A 7,934-nucleotide genomic window follows, 5' to 3' on the forward strand; every position below is an offset into this window, starting at 1 on the left:
GAGGAGAGGGTTTTTGCGGTACAACAAATTTGGGGGTTTTTTTTTTTTTTTTTTTTTTTTGTTTCTTCCAAATTTCCCGTCTTAATTTTATAATTGTATATAGTTTTTTTTTTTACAATTTAAGCCATAAAATTCAGATTATCGAATTTTATAAAAATTATAATATTATGTGTTATATCAGTTTTTTTTAACACTATTCCGTGTAACAACGAAAAAAATACTGTTCTTTTTGCAATCTTTTTAAAGTTTTTTTTTTGTGTGTGTTTATTGTAAATATTTAGTTAAACTAAAACTTCCGACTGTATATTTGTAAAATTTGAATTGTAGATAAACAAAGTAAATCAAATTTATTTATTAAAATATGTTATGTTTTTTTGTGTTTTTTTTTGTGAATTTGTTTTTATCTTCATCGGTGTTGAGTGTGACACTTTGATACATCGCTTTCGATGTGAAAATCTTCAAATATAAGGGATCACATTAGTTCTTTATTTATTTTTCGGTATTGACATTCGTTAACCAATAATTGCATGTTTTGCTTCAAATTTTTCAAGTAAATGAAAACAACATTTTCTATGACGATCGGTCTTAAAGTTTTTAAATGTATCAACAAGAAAATGAATTGATTGCTGATTCTATGCTAAGACAAATTGACATCACACTTGGAAACATAGCAAGCAGATAAAGAGAATCAACCGCGCTTGGCCTCGCCATCCAACCTCCAACATATGTGGTTTGTTGGATCCTCAATTCCTCATAGATAGATCATAGATAGGAAGCTCTCAAACCAACTCGTAAACCCTAACTGATTGCTCTTCCATAGTTATTGATTGACTCGCTCTAACAAGTTGTAATGGCATCGATTAAAAAAAATTGTCGTAATGAGAGATTAAAAAAATTGACGAGCTTCATTTCAAAATCTATATGACGAAAAATACCAATATATCAAACAAATAAATCGAAGTGCATGTTATTTTGTGTCTTAATCGGAGTATTAACTTTTGACGAACGATTTTGCGTAAATCTGTAAAGGAATCGAACTTATTTGTCAACTACTTGTCCAAGTCAGTAGAATACTTAGATCGAAGCACAGTGCCACTTGTTGGTTCGAATTCGCCTACTTGTCACATTTATTTCATATATAAATCCTCCATAATATTCAGGTGGAAATTTCATATTTTCTAGGTTAACTAAATGGAAAAAGAAAATTTTATAAAAATTAAAATTTTAAAAAGGCGCGTGGGTACGCGTGAGGAGAAGAAAAAATGTTGAAGATCCAATGTGAGGAAGAGAGAGACATGAAGAATCCTTTGGATTGGCAAAGACAAACCCCAAGGTTTAGTGCAGTGTTCTCCTCCATTGAGCCAAGTGACCCAATAATCCCAATTTACATTTATAATTTAAATGATTATAAACATATTTATGTGTGTCGATTAAAACGACAATTAAGTAAATACAAGGAAACTTAGACAAACTGAATCTTGCTTGGCCTTCATCGATAAACACAAAGTTATACGTATACTTAAGATTAATTTGTTTCATGTGTAATCACGTTTTCCAACCATATGATTAATAAGTTATACTAGTATACTAGTAATTGGTAATAACGTTGCATTCGAAAAATTCATTAAATCTCTCACCTGTCCATTAATCTCTTCCGTATGCTAATAATGGATCCTACCTTCTTTTTAGGGAGAGATTGTTTCTTACACGGTATTATAGAAAGAACAAAAAAACCGATGAAAGAATTGATTTCAAGAATAATGCAAAGGAAATTAAAAGTCCAGTCATAATTAATGTAAACATCCACTTGGTGTTCGGTAAAATTAGTCAAGACTAGAGAATATAATTCATTGCTCATCAAGTCCAAGATCCTCAAAGATTCTTCCGGATTATATGCATTGTAAACATTTATTTTACATACGTATAGATATACTATACGTACATGCATGTATACGTAATAAACATATAGTTTTTTTTTCTCAATAATTAGCGAATAGTATAATAAAGAAATAAAAGAATGAAAAACCTGAAAAATCATTCGATCAGATTATTTTCAGATGCTTCTATTATTGGGTTGAAAATATCGTCCAAGTAGTACGACACATCCGAAGAAAAATGTAAAAGTCACCGCAAATTAGTTTAGTGTATGACTTATTCAAATTATATAAGCCTGGAAGTGTTAATAATAGTACTATCACAGATAAGACGTTTTCTTTTAAAATTTTGGAGACCATTTCATAATCAAGATCCTTAAACGTAAGGGTTATTGATTTCAGCACCAAAGTTGTTTTGTCTCAAAAACGGTGATTAGAAAATGAGGTTTGTAAGCGATTAAATATTTTTCGAATAAATAAAGTGATCAATAATTTTTAACCGCGACTTGCGTCGTATCTGAATTATTAAAACTTATTACACTGCATCGCTAGGCCAAGTAGTTCCATTATTTACCATAACGTTAAAAAAATATTTTGATCAGAATATTTAACACGGTGTTATAGTGATTATCAAGGCCAGCTCAAAATCCAATAATTTTAATATTATATTATATTTATTTGTTAATCTTTTTGACAAAAAAACAGATTGGGTGCTAAAAATATTGAGGGACATTTTTAATTAGTGACTAAATAATGGACATTTCACAATATAACGTATGGTTGACATTAAGTTTACTACATATGCATGATGGTTCGTATATACTATTACAAAAACATTGACATTTAAATTCGATAGTTTTAAGAATTTTTGGCGGATGATTGATCAAGAACAAGTGAATGGAAATCGACATATATCTATAAATGACGATATGTTGCCAGCAATTTTATTCGAAAATGACTCGTTGGAGATGATCTCTTGGTTCACCGTGGAAGCAATGGGTCCATTGGGAGAATGGAAAGTTAAAAAAACTGTGAACATATCGATAAGTAAGGCAGATGGATAAATAATTTCTAGAATGGATGTTCCTTCACAGTTCACATGCATGTCCATTAGTTGATTCGAGACGTTCCATTCTCACGATACTCGTCTCCGCATCACAATGGTTCTAACCGAATTTTATGGTGTCATTCTCATTGGAAACTGGAGAATATATCTTCCAACTATTATTTTCCTTTCATTTTTCCTGCTAAAACAAACTTTATCGAAAACACTGCTATAGTTAAGTCTCATTGCATTTTCTCATTGTTTCCTTCATAAAACTCTTTAAAAAAGGCAATTGAAATGACACTGCATGGATTTAAGTTTTACTATTTTTGACTAGTTGAGCAAAACCAATTAAAGACGTTAGACGTATCATTAAATGAGATTGCATATACCACATGTCGAGACCGCAAGGATCAATCTAAAGAATATCCTGTTTTTAATTGATAAAACCTTAGTGGATCACAGAGGCTAAATCATTTTTGTTTGAAATCGTGTTTAGCACGATCTATCTGCCTTGTGTCATCTGATGAAATCGTAAACTGTGGTTCTACACTGCAAGATGTCATCAGAAAATTTCAGTACTCACCCATCTTTACTCTATATATTTTTCTTTTTTATTGTTTACCAATTCCTTGAATATTAAGATCTAAAGTGTATTGTGCTGTAATAATTCCTTGACAAATATTCACATTAATTAACAACAAAGTATCATTTTTACTATGTTTTTACAAAAACAAAGCATAGTTACGTATTTGTGATTAAAAATGTTAGAATGAAATTAAAAACTATGCTTAATTAGAAAACCAAAAAAATTATTAAATGATATTTAAATTGAAACATGTAGACGGAAATACTTATATACATGCAGTTCTTATTACCCTTCGATTATACAAGAAAACACAGAAACAAAAAAAAACCTTCCATAAAAATAAATTAATGACTTTACAAATAAAGAAGAAAATAAGAACTTTAGTGACATTAAATTAGCTTGTTGTAAAATATTTGGATGATTGATCACATAATTTAGCTGTTTGACTGTTTCGTGTGGGCTCTTTTTTCATATGTAAGCGACCCGCTTCGAGTGACAAATGTACTTGTAAATACTAATGTAATATGCTAAGTTTTCTAACTGTTATAGCTAATCATAAATAATAGTATCCATATACGTGTATGTGGTTGTATAAATTTAAAACCGTGCTTTCAAATAACGAAAGAGGCAACTAGGAATTCAAATATACAATTATGTAACGGAGATATTTATAAGTAAACAAAAATAAAACTAAGGACAAAGATCCATTCTAGAAAGAAGGGCCACGTTTCAAAACACAGAAGCTTTATCACCATTAATTATGTAAGTATAATTATGTAAAATAAGTGCATGTACGTTGGTATTTGTGTAGACCGTAATCAAAAGCATAAGCACGAACTTTGATGGGCAAATATAAAGACTAGAGAAAGACACACCTTGTTATTTCTCATGACTGTATTAATATCGGTAAAATAACATTCACAATATATGTATTACTAGTATTTAGTAGGAATCGATCACTTATACATCGATACATTAATTATAAGGGGGTATTCGAAGAAAAGGTGATTAACAGTTTACCTCTACAACTTTTATCATCAGGTAAACTCCAATAAATTACACACTAGCTCACATAATAAAGCTTTATAAGTTTTGGTCTTGATCCAAATAATATATGTATTCACATAGAAATAACGTAACTGATGATGATAAAGGACAAACATATTTTTTTTTTTAAAAAGATCAATGAGTCGAATCTATTTAACATTTGGTTCGTGAGGGAAAACTAAGAAGTAATAAAACTACCATTATACTGCATGTTTTTGGTACCTGATATCTAAATTCAGGTGAGATATTGTTTTATAAATACATATATAAACATCATTTTTTTTCTTTCAGATATCCAAGTTCACTCTTAATCGATTCATACCCTTTCTTCGCAAGAGCATTCCTTTTTAGCAAGGAAAACACTCGTACGTACTTATATATGTGCATCTTAAATAATCTATAAACTCATGATATATCTTTTCTTAATTAAACATTAAATATTCTTCGATACCATAATTATTTTTTCTTCAGGATAAGTTTATCGATTTAGACGGATCAAAAATGAGGGTTCCATAATCCGCTAAAGCCTAAATGGTTGATATAATTTTTTTTTTTGACACGAATCATATAGAGAATTAAAATATACCTTTTATATATAAGAAACAAACCAGATATCTTATAGTAGTATACGATAATATTTCATCAGATAATACATTTTGTATTCTATCACATTTAATTATGACATTATTTTACATGATGAGTGATAACCACATAGATGTGTGTAATAAATATACCACCGGTGGTGCCCGGTTGAAAGGGTATTAAAATGCTGAGTGAGTGATTTTATCAAATTAAGTAATTAAGTATAGTCTTGTTTTCACTATAGTTTTTTTTTTCAGAAATATAGAACTGTAAAAAATATACTACTTGTAACATATTTAAAAAACGTCAGAGTGTCGAGTTTTCCAAGTTTAATAAGTAGAGAATGTGTGTAAATATTTTTCTTGGAGAAGAAGTAAGATGATGGTTGTAGTAAAGTAGCACTCAAGTCATTCTCAATGACAGTCTTGGTTTAGAAGCAAGCGATGTTGGTCCTTATAATGTTTATGTACTTTTATGCCTTTCTCTAACTTACTACTAATTATTACTGTAACTTCTTACACAGCTCCCGTAATAAAGCATCATTATCGTATGTATAAGCTTCATTATATCAGTTGATTAACTTAATTTATCTTCGTGGATATACAATCATATATTCTTCTTTTCAGGTGACTCTATGAAAACTATGATATATATACACAACTAATATATATTCGATAAACATTACCAAATATATATATATATATATATATATTCGATAAAAGTTCTGATATATATCAAATATATATAGGCGTCATTTGATATGAAAAATGGAAGTATTACATATACTTAAAATAATCATCAAGAATTAGGTCATGATTTAAAAAAAATTCATTATCTTAAGATTATTAATTTTAATGTGTAAAATATTTTTAAAAATTTTACATGAATTGAGTATAATATTTAGTTATAATTTATTTTTCTTCTCTTTCATATTTCAGTTGTTTTGAGTTTTTTTTTATGCAGATTAAAATTAAACTTTCCAACAAAAATATAATGTTATTTTTGTAAGATGCAACTAAATTTATTTATTTAGTTTTAACTAAATAGGTAAACAAAGATATAAAAAATTATAAAATCTCTGAAGAGAAAAAAAAATGAAAAACCTTAATAATTTCAAGTGGAGATAATAATATGATGGGATCGACCCATGTGAATTTAGATCAAAAAGATAATTATTTTGAGTGGAAACTGAACATATTTATTTTAGATGTCTCTTATACCACTAGAAAAATATCGAGAATAATACTTTGGAATGTCTAAAAGGGCATCAAGCATGAAACTAACCGTAAAACAGAACAGTACTGTATCACAGTCACAGCTTAGTAGTAACTACAGTATTTTGTTGACTTGACAGAGTCACTCCATACTCCATAATAGTTACACGTGAGACAACTTCGCATATCTCTCCACTGACGGTTTCGATTCTGCCACGTCTGATCTTTCTGACATAGCAGGACCGTGGGATCATAATCTAAACTAAAGCATTGGGTCATTCACTTATACCAGGAGCCAAATCCGAAATATAATGATATCATTGAGTTCCAAATTTCCTAATGATATCTAAGGAATTGGGTACTAAAAGATCTACATGAATCAGTAACTAATTAGCAATGCACTATTGCACTAGCGTCTGATTCTGGGCATAAACTTTGTGTAAGACCTCATAAGTAAATGCATAAATAAGTTGCTGTTTTTTTTTTCTCTTTTTGGGGGTTTTAATAGTTTTATTGTCATATTTTTCCGCACAACAAGAACAGCAAGATTTTCATTTGTGTGGGAAAGTTGTTTGATCACTATGGAATTGGTGAATAAAATCATTTGTATTCGCTGATTTTGAAAAAGCCCTAATAATAGGAGAATTATTGTTAAATCATCTTCTTTTGTTTGCCTTTAAACATGCAAGCCACATAATAAACTTAAGCTACATAATATTGAAAGTGATAATTTGACTATAATTTCTCCGGGAAACTGTTCTAACAATCTTTAACGCGAAATTTGGCTAAAACGTTTTTGACTTTTATAGCTTTTATATCGACATAACGGTATATAACAATTTAATAATCTATAGACTATTAATTTATTATCGGTTACAAATTTCCATGATATCATTTTCAATATAGAATACTATCATATCAAAATCAAGTTTATGTAATTTTTTCATTATACAAAAGTATATATTAATAACAGTCTAAAACCTTATCATTTTAACAACTAACAAGCTTTTGCACGATAACATGTTTTACAAAATGTTTTCGTACGTGTGCTGATTCTTTGCCGGTGTTAGCATAAGTTGAGTAATTAAAAATGAGACGACACCAACGTAACCAATAGAAAAATATGAGTAATAATTTTTAAAAAGTTTTTTTTTTCTTTCATAACGGTTCTCTTATTTCGACATTTAACCTTCAACAAGTAACTTAACTAATGCATTGATTAACATTAACTAACCGTCATTAATGACATTAATTAGTGGAGGCCACCAAGCTTACGATTCTGTGTTTCACTAGAAACAAAAAGGGAGATTAGTGTGAGAAGTACTATCTAAATCTCAGGCTGTTATGTTTCAGACTTAATTTCTAACATGGTTATTTTAATAAAACCTGGTTTTCAGGACCATGCTCTTCTGGGCACGACCTCTCGTTCTTTAAATAAAGAAATGTTTGGACATAGATTTATCATTAGTCTAATCACTGACACGTGTAGTTGTCATTCTTATATACTTTGTGTGGGTTTCAACTTTCAAAGAAAAAGGCTTTGCATGTTCGCAACAATTAAATAATCTTAACAAAATTCGATT

This window comes from Camelina sativa, chromosome 18, assembly GCF_000633955.1.
Source record: "Camelina sativa cultivar DH55 chromosome 18, Cs, whole genome shotgun sequence".
Taxonomy (NCBI): Eukaryota; Viridiplantae; Streptophyta; class Magnoliopsida; order Brassicales; family Brassicaceae; genus Camelina; species Camelina sativa.